At 43.1% G+C, this 21,094-nt stretch overlaps 1 protein-coding gene across 2 annotated transcripts in view; it reads left to right on the top strand.

The window, feature by feature from the left end:
- LOC126191321 (serine protease svh-1-like) overlaps positions 1-21,094 on the top strand; it is a 457,777-nt gene that overhangs the window by 32,270 nt on the left and 404,413 nt on the right. The window lies entirely within an intron of this gene.

The following is a 21,094-nucleotide window of genomic DNA, read 5'->3' as shown; positions in this document are numbered from 1 at the left end:
CACGATGCCTCTCACTCAACAATTACGCTGATTATGCCGGACATTTTCGAGCCTGCAACAATAAGTGAGGTTAGAAGTGTGTATGACTCCGGCTATCTGACGCCTTTGTTCCCTCCACATGTGCACTCCCTCATCGATGGTGCAGTTACCTCTTACGGATCTCCATGCAGTGCGGGACCAATGCCGATTTCTGCAAATGCTTCGTTGGAGAACCTACCGCCGCCAGGACAACGATTTGCCACGCCGCAATCCGTGCAGTACCATGCGGATTCCTGCCACATGGCTAGAACTGCTTTGTTCACAGGTCAACCTCCTCAGCATACAATCACGCCCTCACCGCCGGGCCCTTCTCTGGTCTCTTCTTTTACCTCTCCCCCGTCGCCTGCATCCCCCCCCCATCTTGAACGTGCCCTTGATCGAGGTGTTTGTGCCTATCCCCCCGAACATAATCCATGACATCTCTATAATACTATGCAATGACACACTGTTCATCGTGTGTTTCCCATCATCTGGTGCTCATGACACAACCTCCGCCATTCCCTGCCATCTGGTGAAATGTGTTCCCCTCTCGCCTGACGTTGACCTGGACATGCATCGTGTGTTCATCACTCCGTTCATCATCATCGCTCCATTCCACCAGCAACCCACCAGCCTCCCTGTCACTGCATGACCAGCATGCCCAGTACAATGCCCGGTGCACTTCAACGACTTCCAGGTTCGGTGGCCGAACGTTCCTTCACCTCATTTACCGACATAGCTCCCTGACGACGCTGTTGGGCTGACCGTGGTCCGGCTTCAGCGGACCACCCTTGCTGACACCATAGTCACACCCCCCCCCTCCCCCCCGGCCTCTCAAGAGTACTCTGTACTGCGGGGGAGTGGGGTGGGGTGGGGGGGGGGGCTATATGGCGCCGATGAGGTCGACACCAGAATCGATCTGAGTATCGTCTTTGAACTAAGCTAAACATTATCTTTGTTCAGTGCTGCCATGGCAGTTCTTTGTAAGCCTTGCTTGTGTAAAGAGGTGAATAAATGAACTATTACGAAATGGGAGTATTGTTTGGTGTAACCGGCCCGAACTTCTCCCTCATACATATATATGAGTCGGCATCCTCTGAAAGCTGAAGCCACATCATGTACAAATGTAACACTTTTGTATTCTAATTTTAGGAGTCATAATCAGAAAAGACATCACAACCAATTCATCCCAGTGGACAAGTTCCAGAATGATCTTTGAGATACATACACAGTAATTTTAATAGGTATTCTTGACAAACAATGTCTCCTATACATATCAGGAAGGCATAATTTTTCTATATCACAACCAGCCAGACCCTCTAGAGATGCATAGTTGTTCTTTGCATTCTCAGATTTACTCTCACTAGAACTTTCTGATTACAACAAACAGCCAGTCATCTGGATGAGCAGCAAGGAATACTACCAAGATATAGACCATAATGTACTGTCAGGACCACATTTTGTAACCCTTTATCAGACCAGTTTGCTGGAGGTGGACATGCTTCCACACAGTTATCTACATTAATTCTCCAGATGGCGTTGGGTTTTTCCCATGTCAGCCTACCTTAGTAATTTTGTATATCTGTCACTTCATTGTTATTGTAGAGGTCAATCCGGAATGCATATTTCCGTATTAAAATAATTAAAAGTATAGGGGTACAGTTCCATAACTGATTGTTTGACCTGATTGTCAGGCACATATGAGACTCTTCACACATTATCCATATCTACCATAGCCAGCTGGAATGATGCATTTAGGATCTCATATCAGCCTCTCTTAATATTTGCCACTTCCCTCTCTCATTTCATATTTTGTGTGCATGTGGTAAACACAGGATGATGATTATTCATACTGATGACAGAAAACAACATCTGGGTAAAGATGGAAGCACTTTTGGTCATATAGGGTCACTACACTTTCAGCCACTTAATATGTCTCTACTCGATACTTTTCCTCCTTTAGAAATCTATACCACCACCAGTTAGGCCTCCCTCTGCATTATCAGAACTTCTCTCACAAGATTTTCTCATATTCTCTCTTTGAAAGATGATGCTTTTGATAGTTTTAAAAATTGTAAATAACAAACATATCTCACAGTCGTGATTCAGTAGAGTGTACAGGACCCCCGGCTGTAACGTGTCTGTTGAACGGACACTCAGCCAATCTCTTCCACACTCAGAGTGGGGAAAGAATTTGTATCTTCAGCACACTAATTTACTTATGAGGGATATCCAGCAGTGTATTGAAAAAGAAACCTGGTTTAAAAGCAATAATTTTTCAAATATTTTTACAATCTGTGGACCCTAACAGGAGGAGCTCGCAGAATGGCAGGTAGTGCTGTTGTTGGCAATGGGTGATTCAGTAGTGATGGGCATGACCTACCACACCCAGTAGTAATGAGATATGGACTGGTAAGTGGTATACGATTACTGTACCCCTGATGATTTAGTTACAACAGTAGCCGGGATAAACCACACAGATTTCTGTAAAAAATATGTTTTATGACTTTATCAATTAGCTCTATCCCTTCCTGCAGTTATTCTAGGTGAGAGCATTCAGTGATTTTTATTCTGCATCATATCTCCACCATAGGACTATTGCTAAAATCCTCCACACCTTCCTGTGTGTAATTGGCAACTCTTCTGTTCTGCATTCTTCACCTCAATCTCTTCCATTTTCACTTTTCTTTTCTGCACACGCAATTATGTCAACTGCATTTAAAGGCTTAATTTCTTTAATGGAGAATGGCTTATGTCTAAGCAATATATTTACACTTTTGCTTATGACTTGAGGGTTAGACTGTTTGTGGTTATCAGTCCTAATTCAGCACTATCCTTACCTGATGGTATTGTGGAGAACAGTGTTCTTGACTGAGAGAAATATGTTTCTACTGCTGTAATATAGTATTTCTGTGTAATATTTCCCTGTCTTTGTTGGAGTCAGTGTTAAGAATCTCCATAAAATGTATGCAGACATAACATAGTTAATAAGCTTAATATAATAGTTAATAAGCTTAATACAATGTTCTTTACCCAAGGAGGATGTAAAAGATCCTCACAGTCACATGTCTGGACACTTTGTAAAATCTATAAGGTTGCTACCAATGACTCTGTTCATATCCAGGCTTGTGATTTGACACATAAATTTATTATTATACCTTCACTCTACAGCAGAAAGTTATCCATGTTAAACAGGCTATTTAAACTGTCTTATTGTTGTACGCAATCACATTGCTGTTTTGCTGGCAGTCTCCCTCCATGCAGAAGTCATGGTTTGGTGTTACATAATCGGTATAAATGGTATCACTACTCTTCCTACATGTACTCATTACAGCTTCTCTCAAATGATTACGACACCTGTATAATGATTTAAATTTTTTCTAAGTACATCCATGATATCATGTCTATCGCTTCCTCTGTATAAATAGCACCAAAATCCATGTACGTTTTTCCTATACGTCTATGACAAACTCTCTCTCTCAACCTTTAGCACAAATCTCAGTCAATTAGAAACCACATTGTGCAATGATTCTAATAGAACAGTCATCCTCATATCTTTCTAGGAAACCATCCAAAAGATCGGCCCAGACACTTTGATCCAGAGTTTACATCACATCCTGACCTCAATCTACAACAAATGCAGATATCCTGTGTCACTATATAGTATTTTTCACAGAATTTTTGACATTTTTAACTTTTTTATATATTTATCCATAGCAGCAATAAGAGCACATTTATACTTGTACACTTACATATGGAAAAAATGTATATATGACTGGGTGGAAGCACATCCACCCCCACCAAACTGGTCGAATGAACATTTACAAAACAAGGTCCTGATAGTAGTATTATGGTATATCTTGGTCGTATTCCATGCTGCAAATTCAGATGACTGTCTATTCGTCGTAAGCAAATCAGTACAGAAAGTTCTCGTGAGAGTAAATCTGACAAAGCAAAGAACAACTATGTATCTACAGAGGTTCTGGTTGGTTGTGATATAGAATAAATTATGCTGCCTGATACATATAGAAGTCATTGTTGAGCAGACCTATTAAAATTACTGAGTATCTACTCCTAAGGTGAACTGGATGTGACCTATTTTCTGGTCATGACTCCTAAAATTAGAAAACGTATATTTTAGTTGGATGTGTACATGACATGGGAGACTTTATTTTTAATGGATTATTAAATAATGGTAGGATCTACTACCTCAATACTCTATTTAAAAAAGGACAATCAGAACCTAAAATGATTTATAAAACATGCTGTACGCTTATAGTTGTAACATGGAAATAGATGAAACAGCTATACTGGTAGCTGAAGTAATGGTGGAGTTCAAAATTACTCTGCTGGCTGACAGAGCATCACTTCATCTGCTCTCTTCACCCCCTCCCCCCTCTCACTCACACACACACACACACACACACACACACACACACACACACACACAAAAATAGTGTTTTTAAGTGTGTTGATTGATCGTATGAGTAAAAAGCCCAGCATTACATTATTGGTATTGGCCACATGGGTTGACCATAGCTCTTTTTTCTTCCCTGCAGCAAACAGTGTGCGAGTCTATCTTGTGATTCATAAATCATAATGTAACAATACATAAGTTGTCAGGACACTTTTTTTTAATGGTTCCCATCCTTATGGCAAACATCATCCAAGTTACTTATTTGTCTCGGAGCATTTTTCCCTAGTACAATCGACTTTATAAAATCTATCTGTCCAGGAGAACTCTGCAAGCATTCCTCCCAGAAGTATTAGGTTCTGATATAGCCTGGAATGCGATTTGTCATCAATAACACTGTCATATATGGGGTTCTGTTGGAGCTCTAATGATATGTGAGAGCTGGATTGGTGATAGAGTCTGTAATATTGCCCTCCCGCATATCAGCATTAAATTTCTCTGTCTCTGCAAAAGTTTCAAAAGCTTCAAGAAGTGTAAGATATACAAAAGTAAAACTTTTTACTAATCCTCATTTTCTCTTGTTGCTGGCTACAGTTCTCACATCTAGAGGTACATTCTTGAGGCTGAAATTTTGATTTTGTGGGTCCCAGCTGATCTGAATAATTGATAAAATACATTCTGTTACCATGAATTTCTTTTATTGTATCCCATTCATCTATATCACACTGACTTCACAATCTCCATTTTCATAACAACAATTACATTGTTATTGACAAAACTAAAAAACACATGTGTTTCCATCAGAGGCATGCTTACTATTACTTACATTCTGCAGTACTCACAATATTCCAATATTTTGTAGTTTCAAATATTTCTAAAAGAAGAGTAATTTTAGCTGCACATATCAACTGTAATAAATTAATTTCTTTTTATACATTTTAGCCTGGAATATAATACATCGTATACAAAATCATTTGAAATTCATTTAGTTAAACAGCTGATATAATGCACCTATACAAGAACTGAAAGTATACATGGTATCGTGGTATTGGCTCTCTCTCTCTCTCTCTCTCTCTCTCTCTCTCTCTCTCTCTCTATATATATATATATATATATATATATATATATATATAGAATCATATGAAATTCATTTAGTTAAACAACTGATATAATGTTCACCTATACAAGAATCGAAAGTATACACACATAGGGTGTTTGGGGAGGATAGTTCAATATTTTACACAGTGATAGTATAAGTAATTCTGAAAAGAAAAAAAAGTTATATGAACATAGGTCCGCAAATGTTTCGTTAGGGAGGTATGGATATTGAAAGGAACTTTAATTCTGCAAAACTGGTGTGCACAACGTGAACGCACAAGCAATAAAACTGGACCTTAACGTGATTTTCTTGAAAACAATGTTACAGAGAAGTACAGTTATGTTACACTTTTTTACATAATGTTTATTTAGTTTGCATGTAATACATAATGCATTACGACATGCATGTTACATGTATTCAGTTGAAATAGACATACCACATCTTTTACAAACATTTTTAACACATATCGTACAGATGTTGTACAGTTCACAGAACAGGTTCGAATATCCCACCATGAACAGCAATGCACTTTTGTGCTCTAATGATAACATGTTGTGTTGCTTGTTCAGTTGCCTGTGGTTTTTTTATGGCTATATTAAATTTATTTATTTATTCCATGTGATCTGATGGTACACAGAGTGTTGCAGATGTCGGAAAATGTCATTTGACATTGTTAACATGTATTAATGTAAGCCTATAGTATTCTAATGTATTATATTGCTCAATGTTTTCAATTTAGCACAAACAGCAAGATTACTGATTTAAGTGTTCATTTACAGAGTAAAAACAGTGACACAACAAATATGACTTCACGGCTTTGCTAAATTTTATGTTGTCTTCGATGGACTTAATACTAGTGGGAAGATTGTTGAACAGTTGGAGGCCCATGTGGAAAACTCCCTTTTTACACAGTTGAGTGTTTGTACGTATAACATGCAGGTTTGTGTTTTTCCTGGTGTTGTGTTCATGTATTTCATTATTTTTTACGACTCTGGGGTCAGTTGGCACTATGTGTTTTCTGAAGAATTTTAGAGTCTCAAGAATGTAGAGGCAAGGCAGTGTAAGGATTTCTAACTTTCTGAAGATGGGTTTGCAGGAGTCTCTGGGTTTGCTCCCATTAATAATCCTCAATGCTCTCTTCTGGATTCTGAATGTGCTCAGAGCAGTTGGAGCATTTCCCCAGAATATTACACCATATTTTAGGTGGGCTTGTATATAAGTGTAGTACGCACTGGTTAATGTTCTCAGGCTAGCACATGTTTTCAGTACACTCAATGCATAACAGCCAGTAGAAATCCTGGCATTTACCTTTCCTGTATGTGTATTCCATTTCAGGTTATTTTAAACCCACAGACCTAGGAATTTGAAAACAGTGTCGGTATCTATTGACTGGTTATTTATAGTGACAGATGGCTGAGAGGAATTTGCATTTTGTGTTGTGTGGAAGTTCATGGAAGCTGTCTTTTTGGTGTTGATAGTTAATTGTTGATTTTTGCCCAGTTGCTGAGTTGATCAGTAGCCACGTTCACAGCTTTTTGCACCGCCTCTGGTTCCTAATCAATTCAGCAACGTCCACGATGCGACAAAGCAATTCATCTCGTGTATTTATCTTCACTTTGTGCACCTCTGATTTCATCCAAACCCATACACAGAAATCTAAAGGTGTAAGGTTAGGTGATCTTGGAGGCCAATGCAGTGATTAGGGTAGGTGCAGTTGAGATGGTCCCTCACACGTGAAGTAACATGTGGAGGGGCACTGTCATGTTGAAAGTACATTCCAGTTCACTTGGTTAAAGGAATGTCTTCCAGTAGTTCCACAAATGAATTTTCCATAAAATGCAGGTACCTCTCTCCCATCAATTGCTGATTGATAATGAATGGACCTATCAAAAGGTTACCGATCCTGCCGCACCAAACATTTATGGCAAAACAAACCGGAAATTGCTATCAACTGAAGCTTGTGTATTTTCCTGTGACCGTAGATGATTATTGCATGTGTTGTTTATTCCATGTCTTGAAAACTGGGCTTCATCAGTGAATAGTATGTATGGAAGCAAATGACTATTCTGAATTACCCAGTGACAGAATTGATTGGGCATTGTTGTCAACATGTAGATTTTGGACACATTGTACATGAAATGGATGTTTTCTGCATGTAATATTTCCCATACACGTGTCTGTGGGACATTCATATGCAGGGACATTCTTCATATGCTCGTACTGGGACTTCACCCAACACTTGTGATAATTTCTTCCTGTTCTTGGAAAGTTTGTTGATGTGCATGCTTGGATGAAAAATGCCTACTTGGAAGAGAGCCTGTCACATGCAAAGTAATAAACACTTTGGTAAACACCCTATGATCATGTAATAGTCAAGTCGCAAAGTGCCTGTGGTATTCTTCTCTTGCAGTGGTAGCACTACTGTTGCAGAAGCCATAAACATACACCATATCTGGAAAGTTTGTTGATGTGCATGCTTGGATGAAAAATGCCTACTTGGAAGAGAGCCTGTCACATGCAAAGTAATAAACACTTTGGTAAACACCCTATGATCATGTAATCGTCAAGTCGCAAAGTGCCTGTGGTATTCTTCTCTTGCAGTGGTAGCACTACTGTTGCAGAAGCCATAAACATACACCATATCTGCATATTCCTGATTACTGTAGATGTGTGGCATTGTTAGCAGTGCTTGTACAAACACAGTTAACACCATACACTACACAGCTAACCGATGCGTCGCTGGTACACTACACAATGCGGCATACACAACACAACCGCGCAAACAATTGATGCTTGTACTACATATGTCACATGACCATAATATGTGGTAGGTTGCATAGTGTAAACATGTTACGTACCCGTGCATTGTTTGCAAGAAAATCATGTTACGGTCCAGTTGTATTGTGTATATGTTCACATTGTACACATCAATTTTGCAGAATTAAAATTCCTTTCAATACCCATACCACTCTAACGAAGCATTTCCGGTCCTATGGTCATACAACATTTTTTGTTCAGGATTACTTATACTATCACTGTTTAAAATATTGACCTTTCCTCCACAAACGCCGGGTGATGATGATGATGTTTGGTTTGTGGGGCGCTCAACTGCGTGGTTATCAGCGCCCGTACAATTACCCAATCTTTTGCTCAGTCCAATTTCGCCACTTTCCTGGATGATGATGAAATGATGAGGACAACACAAACACCCAGTCATCTCGAGGCAGGTGAAAATCCCTGACCCCGCTGGGAATCGAACCCGGGACCCCGTGCTCGGGAAGCGAGAACGCTACTGCGAGACCACGAGCGGCGGACGCCACAAACGCCGGGTGTGTGTGTCTATACATATATATTCACATACACCTTTACCTTTTATGCAAATAAATACAGATTCATTAGGATTGAGTTTTCTTTTGTTACGTGTATACAATACAAGTGGAGATGTAGAATCATAAGCAGATTTACCAAAGTCTTTATTAGCAATTTCAAACATATGATAGGTACGATAGGCAATTACATCTCTATCATTAAAACTTTCAAGTCCAGGTACACTAGAAACTCCACTACCACCTCTCACTATGGTAACAGTGAACCATCCATTTCCATGTGAGAATGTGTCATTTATATCCAAGCTAAAATTAAGTGAACATCCAAGAAATACACAAGGTCCATTGACGAGAGCATGGGCTGCAACACTCTTCACTGGAATGCGGTTTTTCTTGTCTCCTGATGTTGTAGTAAGTTCAACGTTTTCTATATTTTTGTAAAGTGTTGTGCGACGATGACGTCAATAGATCTATTCAACAGTTTCATAAGCAATACTGGTCAGAACGGATGAAAGCCGTTTCTTTGCGTACTTATGATTTTAAGTACCAAGGTTGGGCCCAGCAAGTGATTGATTGGTGGAATAATGGTATTATACACGGCTTCTGTAAAGTCTTACATGTGTACGGAATTCCAGGTGTTAACAAGAGTACTCTCATTGAGAACATTATTCAGTATGATAGAATAAGTGATTATGTCTTTTGTCCAACACCTGGTGACTATGCTTTTCACAATTTGAGTTCGTTTCATAAAGTTATATTATTTGAAGAATTTTCATGGGACCGATGGAGAGCATATTCACCTGAATTGAAGAGATTATTTGAAGGAAAGAAGTTTGCTATTAAAGTTAAATTTCAAGACCAAAGAGTGATCAATTTTGCAGGACCTATTATTTGTCTGAGTATTCCATACGAGATTACAGACGCCGTGTTTGATAGACGTCTTATAGTCGTGGGTGCCCATGATCCTTATTTCAATCAAATTCCAAAACAGCTGAGTATATATACCTAAAAACAAAGATGATGTGACTTACCAAATGAAAGTGCTGGCAGGTCGACAGACACACAAACGAACACAAACATACATACAAAATTCAAGCTTTCGCAACAAACTGTTGCCTCATCAGGAAAGAGGGAAGGAGAGGGAAAGACGAAAGGATGTGGGTTTTAAGGGAGAGGGTAAGGAGTCATTCCAGTCCCGGGAGCGGAAAGACTTACCTTAGGGGGAAAAAAGGACGGGTATACACTCGCGCACACACACACATATCCATCCACACATATACAGACACAAGCAGACATATTTAAAGACAAAGAGTTTGGGCAGAGATGTCAGTCGAGGCAGAAGTGCAGAGGCAAAGATGTTGTTGAATGACAGGTGAGGTATGAGTGGCGGCAACTTGAAATTAGCGGAGATTGAGGCCTGGTGGATAACGGGAAGAGAGGATATATTGAAGAGCAAGTTCCCATCTCCGGAGTTCGGATAGGTTGGTGTTAGTAGGAAGTATCCAGATAACCCGGACGGTGTAACACTGCGCCAAGATGTGCTGGTCGTGCACCAAGGCATGTTTAGCCACAGGGTGATCCTCATTACCAACAAACACTGTCTGCCTGTGTCCATTCATGCGAATGGACAGTTTGTTGCTGGTCATTCCCACATAGAATGCATCACAGTGTAGGCAGGTCAGTTGGTAGATCACGTGGGTGCTTTCACACGTGGCTCTGCCTTTGATTGTGTACACCTTCCGGGTTACAGGACTGGAGTAGGTGGTGGTGGGAGGGTGCATGGGACAGGTTTTACACTGGGGGCGGTTACAAGGGTAGGAGCCAGAGGGTAGGGAAGGTGGTTTGGGGATTTCATAGGGATGTACTAAGAGGTTACGAAGGTTAGGTGGACGGCGGAAAGACACTCTTGGTGGAGTGGGGAGGATTTCATGAAGGATGGATCTCATTTCAGGGCAGGATTTGAGGAAGTCGTATCCCTGCTGGAGAGCCACATTCAGAATCTGATCCAGTCCCGGAAAGTATCCTGTCACAAGTGGGGCACTTTTGTGGTTCTTCTGTGGGAGGTTCTGGGTTTGAGAGGATGAGGAAGTGGCTCTGTTTATTTGCTTCTGTACCAGGTCGGGAGGGTAGTTGCGGGATGCGAAAGCTGTTGTCAGGTTGTTGGTGTAATGCTTCAGGGATTCCGGACTGGAGCAGATTCGTTTGCCACGAAGACCTAGGCTGTAGGGAAGGGACCGTTTGATGTGGAATGGGTGGCAGCTGTCGTAATGGAGGTACTGTTGCTTGTTGGTGGGTTTGATGTGGACAGACGTGTGAAGCTGGCCATTGGACACGTGAAGGTCAACATCAAGGAAAGTGGCATGGGATTTGGAGTAGGACCAGGTGAATCTGATGGAACCAAAGGGGTTGAGGTTGGAGAGGAAATTCTGGAGTTCTTCTTCACTGTGAGTCCAGATCATGAAGATGTCATCAATAAATCTGTACCAAACTTTGGGTTGGCAGGCCTGGGTAACCAAGAAGGCTTCCTCTAAGCGACCCATGAATAGGTTGGCATACGAGGGGGCCATCCTGGTACCCATGGCTGTTCCCTTTAATTGTTGGTATGTCTGGTTTTCAAAAGTGAAGAAGTTGTGGGTCAGGATGAAGCTGGCTAAGGTAATGAGGGAAGAGGTTTTAGGTAGGGTGGCAGGTGATCGGCGTGAAAGGAAGTGCTCCATCGCAGCGAGGCCCTGGACGTGCGGGATATTTGTGTATAAGGAAGTGGCATCAATGGTTACAAGGATGGTTTCTGGGGGTAACGGATTGGGTAAGGATTCCAGGCGTTCGAGAAAGTGGTTGGTGTCTTTGATGAAGGATGGGAGACTGCATGTAATGGGTTGAAGGTGTTGATCTACGTAGGCAGAGATACGTTCTGTGGGGGCTTGGTAACCAGCTACAATGGGGCAGCCGGGATGATTGGGTTTGTGAATTTTAGGAAGAAGGTAGAAGGTAGGGGTGCAGGGTGTCGGTGGGGTCAGGAGGTTGATGGAGTCAGGTGAAAGGTTTTGTAGGGGGCCTAAGGTTCTGAGGATTCATTGAAGCTCTGCCTGGACATCAGGAATGGGATTACCTTGGCAAACTTTGTATGTGGTGTTGTCTGAAAGCTGACGCAGTCCCTCAGCCACATACTCCCGACAATCAAGTACCACGGTCGTGGAACCCTTGTCCTCCGGAAGAATGACGATGGACCAGTCAGCTTTCAGATCACGGACTCCGGAAGAATGACGATGGACCAGTCAGCCTTCAGATCACGGATAGCCTGGGCTTCAGCAGTGGTGATGTTGGGAGTAGGATTAAGGTTTTTTAAGAAGGATTGAGAGGCAAGGCTGGAAGTCAGAAATTCCTGGAAGGTTTGGAGAGGGTGATTTTGAGGAAGAGGAGGTGGGTCCCGCTGTGATGGAGGACGGAACTGTTCCAGGCAAGGTTCAATTTGGATAGTGTCCATCATTAGGGGTAGGATTAGGATCATTTTTCTTCGTGGCAAAGTGATACTTCCAGCAGAGAGTATGAGTGTAGGATAGTAAATCTTTGACGAGGGCTGTTTGGTTGAATCTGGGAGTGGGGCTGAAGGTGAGGCCTTTGGATAGGACAGAGGTTTCGGATTGGGAGAGAGGTTTGGAGGAAAGGTTAACTACTGAATTAGGGTGTTGTGGTGCCAGATTGTGTTGATCGGAATTTTGAGGTTTTGGAGGGAGTGGAGCTGGAAGTGGGAGATTGAGTAGATGGGAGAGACTGGGTTTGTGTGCAATGAGAGGTGGTTGAGGTTTGCTGGAAAGGTTGTGAAGGGTGAGTGAGTTGCCTTTCCGGAGGTGGGAAACCAGGAGATTGGATAGTTTTTTGAGGTGAAGGGTGGCATGCTGTTCTAATTGGCGGTTGGCCTGTAGGAGGATGCTCTGAATAGCCGGTGTGGATGTGGGAGAGGAAAGATTGAGGACTTTTATTAAGGATAGGAGTTGACGGGTGTGTTCATTGGCTGAGTTGATGTGTAGGTGAAGGATTAGGTGGGTGAGGGCAATGGATTGTTCAGTTTGGAACTGGTATAGGGACTGATGGAAAGAGGGGTTGCAGCCAGAGATGGGAACTTTAAGTGTGAGGCCTTTGGGGGTTATGCCAAATGTCAGACAAGCCTGAGAAAATAAAATATGTGAGCGTAATCTGGCTAGGGTGAAGGCATGTTTGCGGAGGGAATGTAAATAAAACTTAATTGGGTCGTTGTGGGGGTGTTGTGAGGGTGACATGGTATTAGGAGGTGGAAAGTTTAACATGAGGTTGAAATGAAAAAGAAAGATAGAAATATATGGGGAGAGATGAAGACGAACTAGAAAGCAATTGGAGATCTGGTATGAAAAAAGGCGAAAAAGTGTTGGTTAAGTTGATCCTGTGGTGAACTTGGGTTGGTAGACTGCGATGTGCAAAAAGGTTAGGTGTTTGTGTTGCCGCTAAATCACGTTAAAAGATGGAGAAATTCGGGAAAATTTCGAGATAATTTCGAAAAAACGTATTAAAGGAGTGGTGTTGTGGTGAAAGATTACGAAAATGGGGCTAACAATTGTAGAAATAATGACGTTAAAACCTGTGGGGAGCGGCTAAAATGATCAGTGATGTGCGAAAAACGGAAGTGGAAATAAAGTTAAAGTTATTAGAACTAGCCGAAATGGTTGTTAAATACGTGAAAGCAGCTGTTATTGAACTAGAAACGGTGGATATTATAGCAGCGGTAGTGTTGAAAGCGGAAAATAAAATTTTTTTGTTATGGTTGGGAAGTGTGTTACGTATTGTTGAGCATATATAGGCGGGATAATTGTATAGTAGATTACGCTAAAAGGGGAAGGTGCATACAAAGTGAAACTACTGGTAAAAACAGAAAGAGAAAATAAAGAGAAAAAAGAGAAATAAGACGACAGAAAAGATTTCGAAATGCAAAGGCGACAATAACAAACGTAATTGTTGGGTTCAAATTAATGATATGGTTATAATAGAAGGAAACATTCCATGAAGGAAAAATATACCTAAAAACAAAGATGATGTGACTTACCAAATGAAAGTGCTGGCAGGTCGACATGCTCAACAATACGTAACCTACTTCCCAACCATAACAAAAAAAATTTATTTTCCGCTTTCAACACTACCGCTGCTATAATATCCACCGTTTCTAGTTCAATAACAGCTGCTTTCACGTATTTAACAACCATTTCGGCTAGTTCTAATAACTTTAACATTATTTCCACTTCCGTTTTTCGCACATCACTGATCATTTTAGCCGCTCCCCACAGGTTTTAACGTCATTATTTCTACAATTGTTAGCCCCATTTTCGTAATCTTTCACCACAACACCACTCCTTTAATACGTTTTTTCGAAATTTTCTCGAAATTTTCCCGAATTTCTCCGTCTTTTAACGTGATTTAGCGGCAACACAAACACCTAACCTTTTTGCACATCGCAGTCTACCAACCCCAGTTCACCACAGGATCAACTTAACCAACACTTTTTCGCCTTTTTTCATACCAGATCTCCAATTGCTTTCTAGTTCGCCTTCATCTCTCCCCATATATTTCTATCTTTCTTTTTCATTTCAACCTCATGTTAAACTTTCCACCTCCTAATACCATGTCACCCTCACAACACCCCCACAACGACCCAATTAAGTTTTATTTACATTCCCTCCGCAAACATGCCTTCACCCTAGCCAGATTACGCTCACATATTTTATTTTCTCAGGCTTGTCTGACATTTGGCATAACCCCCAAAGGCCTCACACATAAAGTTCCCATCTCTGGCTGCAACCCTTCTTTCCATCAGTCCCTATACCAGTTCCAAACTGAACAATCCATTGCCCTCACCCACCTAATCCTTCACCTACACATCAACTCAGCCAATGAACACACCCGTCAACTCCTATCCTTAATAAAAGTCCTCAATCTTTCCTCTCCCACATCCACACCGGCTATTCAGAGCATCCTCCTACAGGCCAACCGCCAATTAGAACAGCATGCCACCCTTCACCTCAAAAAACTATCCAATCTCCTGGTTTCCCACCTCCGGAAAGGCAACTCACTCACCCTTCACAACCTTTCCAGCAAACCTCAACCACCTCTCATTGCACACAAACCCAGTCTCTCCCATCTACTCAATCTCCCACTTCCAGCTCCACTCCCTCCAAAACCTCAAAATTCCGATCAACACAATCTGGCACCACAACACCCTAATTCAGTAGTTAACCTTTCCTCCAAACCTCTCTCCCAATCCGAAACCTCTGTCCTATCCAAAAGCCTCACCTTCAGCCCCACTCCCAGATTCAACCAAACAGCCCTCGTCAAAGATTTACTATCCTACACTCATACTCTCTGCTGGAAGTATCACTTTGCCATGAAGAAAAATGATCCTAATCCTACCCCTAATGATCCAACTCCCCAAGACACTATCCAAATTGAACCTTGCCTGGAACAGTTCCGTCCTCCGTCACAGCGGGACCCACCTCCTCTTCCTCAAAATCACCCTCTCCAAACCTTCCAGGAATTTCTGACTTCCAGCCTTGCCTCTCAATCCTTCTTAAAAAAACCTTAATCCTACTCCCAACATCACCACTGCTGAAGCCCAGGCTATCCGTGATCTGAAGGCTGACTGGTCCATCGTCATTCTTCCGGAGTCCGTGATCTGAAGGCTGACTGGTCCATCGTCATTCTTCCGGAGGACAAGGGTTCCACGACCGTGGTACTTGATTGTCGGGAGTATGTGGCTGAGGGACTGCGTCAGCTTTCAGACAACACCACATACAAAGTTTGCCAAGGTAATCCCATTCCTGATGTCCAGGCAGAGCTTCAAGGAATCCTCAGAACCTTAGGCCCCCTACAAAACCTTTCACCTGACTCCATCAACCTCCTGACCCCACCGACTACCCGCACCCCTACCTTCTACCTTCTTCCTAAAATTCACAAACCCAATCATCCCGGCCGCCCCATTGTAGCTGGTTACCAAGCCCCCACAGAACGTATCTCTGCCTACGTAGATCAACACCTTCAACCCATTACATGCAGTCTCCCATCCTTCATCAAAGACACCAACCACTTTCTCGAACGCCTGGAATCCTTACCCAATCCGTTACCCCCAGAAACCATCCTTGTAACCATTGATGCCACTTCCTTATACACAAATATCCCGCACGTCCAGGGCCTCGCTGCGATGGAGCACTTCCTTTCACGCCAATCACCTGCCACCCTACCTAAAACCTCTTTCCTCATTACCTTAGCCAGCTTCATCCTGACCCACAACTTCTTCACTTTTGAAAACCAGACATACCAACAATTAAAGGGAACAGCCATGGGTACCAGGATGGCCCCCTCGTATGCCAACCTATTCATGGGTCGCTTAGAGGAAGCCTTCTTGGTTACCCAGGCCTGCCAACCCAAAGTTTGGTGCAGATTTATTGATGACATCTTCATGATCTGGACTCACAGTGAAGAAGAACTCCAGAATTTCCTCTCCAACCTCAACCCCTTTGGTTCCATCAGATTCACCTGGTCCTACTCCAAATCCCATGCCACTTTCCTTGATGTTGACCTTCACGTGTCCAATGGCCAGCTTCACACGTCTGTCCACATCAAACCCACCAACAAGCAACAGTACCTCCATTATGACAGCTGCCACCCATTCCACATCAAGTGGTCCCTTCCCTACAGCCTAGGTCTTCGTGGCAAACGAATCTGCTCCAGTCCGGAATCCCTGAAGCATTACACCAACAACCTGACAACAGCTTTCGCATCCCGCAACTACCCTCCCGACCTGGTACAGAAGCAAATAAACAGAGCCACTTCCTCATCCTCTCAAACCCAGAACCTCCCACAGAAGAACCACAAAAGTGCCCCACTTGTGACAGGATACTTTCCGGGACTGGATCAGATTCTGAATGTGGCTCTCCAGCAGGGATACGACTTCCTCAAATCCTGCCCTGAAATGAGATCCATCCTTCATGAAATCCTCCCCACTCCACCAAGAGTGTCTTTCCGCCGTCCACCTAACCTTCGTAACCTCTTAGTACATCCCTATGAAATCCCCAAACCACCTTCCCTACCCTCTGGCTCCTACCCTTGTAACCGCCCCCGGTGTAAAACCTGTCCCATGCACCCTCCCACCACCACCTACTCCAGTCCTGTAACCCGGAAGGTGTACACAATCAAAGGCAGAGCCACGTGTGAAAGCACCCACGTGATCTACCAACTGACCTGCCTACACTGTGATGCATTCTATGTGGGAATGACCAGCAACAAACTGTCCATTCGCATGAATGGACACAGGCAGACAGTGTTTGTTGGTAATGAGGATCACCCTGTGGCTAAACATGCCTTGGTGCACAACCAGCACATCTTGGCGCAGTGTTACACCGTCCGGGTTATCTGGATGCTTCCTACTAACACCAACCTATCCGAACTCCGGAGATGGGAACTTGCTCTTCAATATATCCTCTCTTCCCGTTATCCACCAGGCCTCAATCTCCGCTAATTTCAAGTTGCCGCCACTCATACCTCACCTGTCATTCAACAACATCTTTGCCTCTGCACTTCTGCATCGACTGACATCTCTGCCCAAACTCTTTGTCTTTAAATATGTCTGCTTGTGTCTGTATATGTGTGGATGGATATGTGTGTGTGTGCGCGAGTGTATACCCGTCCTTTTTTCCCCCTAAGGTAAGTCTTTCCGCTCCCGGGACTGGAATGACTCCTTACCCTCTCCCTTAAAACCCACATCCTTTCGTCTTTCCCTCTCCTTCCCTCTTTCCTGATGAGGCAACAGTTTGTTGCGAAAGCTTGAATTTTGTATGTATGTTTGTGTTCGTTTGTGTGTCTGTCGACCTGCCAGCACTTTCATTTGGTAAGTCACATCATCTTTGTTTTTAGGTATATTTTTCCTTCATGGAATGTTTATATATGATGTGACTTACCAAACGAAAGTGCTGGCAGGTCGATAGACACACAAACAAACATAAACGTACAAACAAAATTCTAGCTTTCGCAACCAACGGGTACTTCATCAGGAAAGAGGGAAGGAGAGGGAAAGATGAAAGGATGTGGGTTTTACGGGAGAGGGTAATGAGTCATTCCAATCCCGGGAGTAGCAAGACTTATCTTAGGGGGAAAAAATGTCAGGTATACACTCGCACATTCATCTGCACATACACAGACACAAGCAGACATTTGTAAAGGCAAAGAGTTTGGGCAGAGATGTCAGTCAAGGCGGAAGTACAGAGGCAAAGATGTTGTTGAAAGACAGGTGAGTTATGAGCGGCGGCAAATTGAAATTAGCGGAGATTGAGGCCTGGTGGATAACGAGAAGAGAGGATATACTGAAGGGCAAGTTCCCATCTCCGGAGTTCTGACAGGTTGGTGTTAGTGGGAAGTATCCAGATAACCCGGACGGTGTAACACTGTGCCAAGATGTGCTGGCCGTACACCAAGGCATGTTTAGCCACAGGGTGATCCTCATTACCAACAAACACTGTCTGCCTGTGTCCATTCATGCGAATGGACAGTTTGTTTCTGGTCATTCCCACATAGAAAGCTTCACAGTGTAGGCAGGTCAGTTGGTAAATCACGTGGGTGCTTTCACACGTGGCTCTGCCTTTGATCGTGTACACCTTCCGGGTTACAGGACTGGAGCAGGTGGTGGTGGGAGGGTGCATGGGACAGGTTTTACACCAGGGTCGGTTACAAGGGTAGGAGCCAGAGGGTAGGGAAGGTGGTTTGGGGATTTCATAGGGATGAACTAAGAGGTTGTGAAGGTTAGGTGGATGGCGGAAAGACGCTCTTGGTGGAGTGGGGAGGATTTCATGAAGGATGGATCTCATTTCAGGGCAGGATTTGAGGAAGTTGTATCCCTGCTGGAGAGCCACATTCAGAGTCTGATCCAGTCCCGGAAAGTATCCTGTCACAAGTAGGGCACTTTTGGGGTTCTTCTGTGGGAGGTTCTGGGTTTGAGGAGATGAGGAAGTGGCTCTGGTTATTTGCTTCTGTAACAGGTCAGGAGGGTAGTTGTGAGATGCGAAAGCTGTTTTCAGGTTGTTGGTGTAATGGTTCAGGGATTCCGGACTGGAGCAGATTCGTTTGCCACGAAGACCTAGGCTGTAGGAAAAGGACTGTTTGATGTGGAATGGGTGGCAGCTGTCATAATGGAGGTACTGTTGCTTGTTGGTGGGTTTGATGTGGACGGACGTGTGAAGCTGGCCATTGGACAGGTGGAGGTCAACGTCAAGGAAAGTGGCATGGGATTTGGAGTAGGACCAGGTGAATCTGACGGAACCAAAGGAATTGTGGTTGGAGAGGAAATTCTGGAGTTCTTCTTCACAGTGAGTCCAGATCATGAAGATGTCATCAATAAATCTGTACAAAATTTTGGGTTGGCAGGCCTGGGTAACCAAGAAGGCTTCCTCTAAGCAACCCATGAATAGGTTGGCGTGTGGGGGGGCCATCCTGGTACCCATGGCTGTTCCCTTTAATTGTTGGTATGTCTGGCCTTCGAAAGTGAAGAAGTTGTGGGTCAGGATAAAGCTTTTGCAACCCACGGTTGCTTCATCAGGAAAGAGGGAAGGAGAGGGAAAGACGAAAGGATGTGGGTTTTAAGGGAGAGGTTAAGGGGTCATTCCTGTCCCTGGAGCGGAAAGACTTACCTTTGGGGGAAAAAAGGACAGGTATACACTTGCACACACACGCATATCCATCTGCACATATACAGACACAAGCAGACATATGTAAAGGCAAAGAGTTTGGGCAGAGATGTCAGTCAAGGCGGAAGTACAGAGGCAAAGATGTTGTTGAATGACAGGTGAGGTATGAGCGGCGGCAACTTGAAATTAGCGGAGGTTGAGGCCTGGTGGGTAACGGGAAGAGAGGATATATTGAAGGGCAAGTTCCCATCTTCAGAGTTCTGATAGGTTGGTGTTAATGGGAAGTATCCAGATAACCCAGATGGTGTAACACTGTGCCAAGATGTGCTGGCCGTGCACCAAGGCATGTTTAGCCACAGGGTGCTCCTCATTACCAACAAACACTGTCTGCCTGTGTCCATTCATGCGAATTCCCCCTTACCTTAGGGGGAAAAAGGGACAGGTATACACTCGCACACACACACACACACACACACACACACACACACACACACACACACACACACACATCCATCCGCACATATACAGACACAAGCAGACATTGCATTTAGATATATTTTTCCCACTTGGAATGTTTTCGTCTATTTTATATATATATTAGAGGAGGGTGTCCTATTACAAGTCTTAATGTCCATCTGCTGACATTATTGTAATGAGTACAAATATGGAGTGTTCTTGGTGGTAAATAATGCTCATTTTGTTAGTAAGACTGTATGCAGCAGCTCACAGATGCGTAATAAAAGTAACTTAAGTATGTTTTTATTCCTCTGGCTGTTACTGATCTTCCCAGGTGGCACAAACTATCGACATTATCAATTGCCAGCTTCCACTGATACAGGCAGGATGTGAGTGATACTCAGATCCTGTCTTAAGAGGCAAAAGCTGTTGGGAAGGAATTCCGGACCATTACTCCTAGACACACACAGATCAGGGATTCCACTCGGTTTATCAGCTTTGCATATGCATCAGCCAATGTCCACACTTTAAGTTTGTGGGCCTTGGGATTAACATGAGAGGCGTTGCATGACTGAAGACTAATAAGTATTCCCAGGGCTGTCTGCAGGCTCACAGTGTAGTTTTAGACCCCATGCTTCCTGGATCTGTAGTGATGCACATCATCCTGTTACAAATATGGTATGGATTTCACTGTTATCAGGTATGTGCAACTTGCTGTTCCAGTGGTCATTGAGCATGTACTGTTCGCAATTTTAATCATGTTAGAAATTGAACTTTGGAGGATATGCTTATTGGCAAGATCACCATAGTCGCATGTCTGGATACTTTATAAAATCTATAAGGTGGCTATGAATAAGTAAGTCTGTTCATGCCTAGGCTTGTGAATTCACATCTAAATTTACTTTATATCTTTACTCTACAACAGGAGGTTATACATATTTGACAATCTATTCCAACTCCATTATCATCGTCCACAACCACACTGCTCTCCAGTCTCTAAGGGCGCATTTTGTAGTATCTTGATCTCTGTCAGTCTATTACTTCATACGTAGGAAGAGTTTATTTATTTATTCTACACTGTGGCCAT

This window comes from Schistocerca cancellata, chromosome 1 (genome assembly GCF_023864275.1).
Source record: "Schistocerca cancellata isolate TAMUIC-IGC-003103 chromosome 1, iqSchCanc2.1, whole genome shotgun sequence".
Taxonomy (NCBI): domain Eukaryota; kingdom Metazoa; phylum Arthropoda; class Insecta; order Orthoptera; family Acrididae; genus Schistocerca; species Schistocerca cancellata.
The sequence above is the reverse complement of the archived record's forward strand: the minus strand, read 5'-3'. Positions and strand labels throughout refer to the sequence as shown.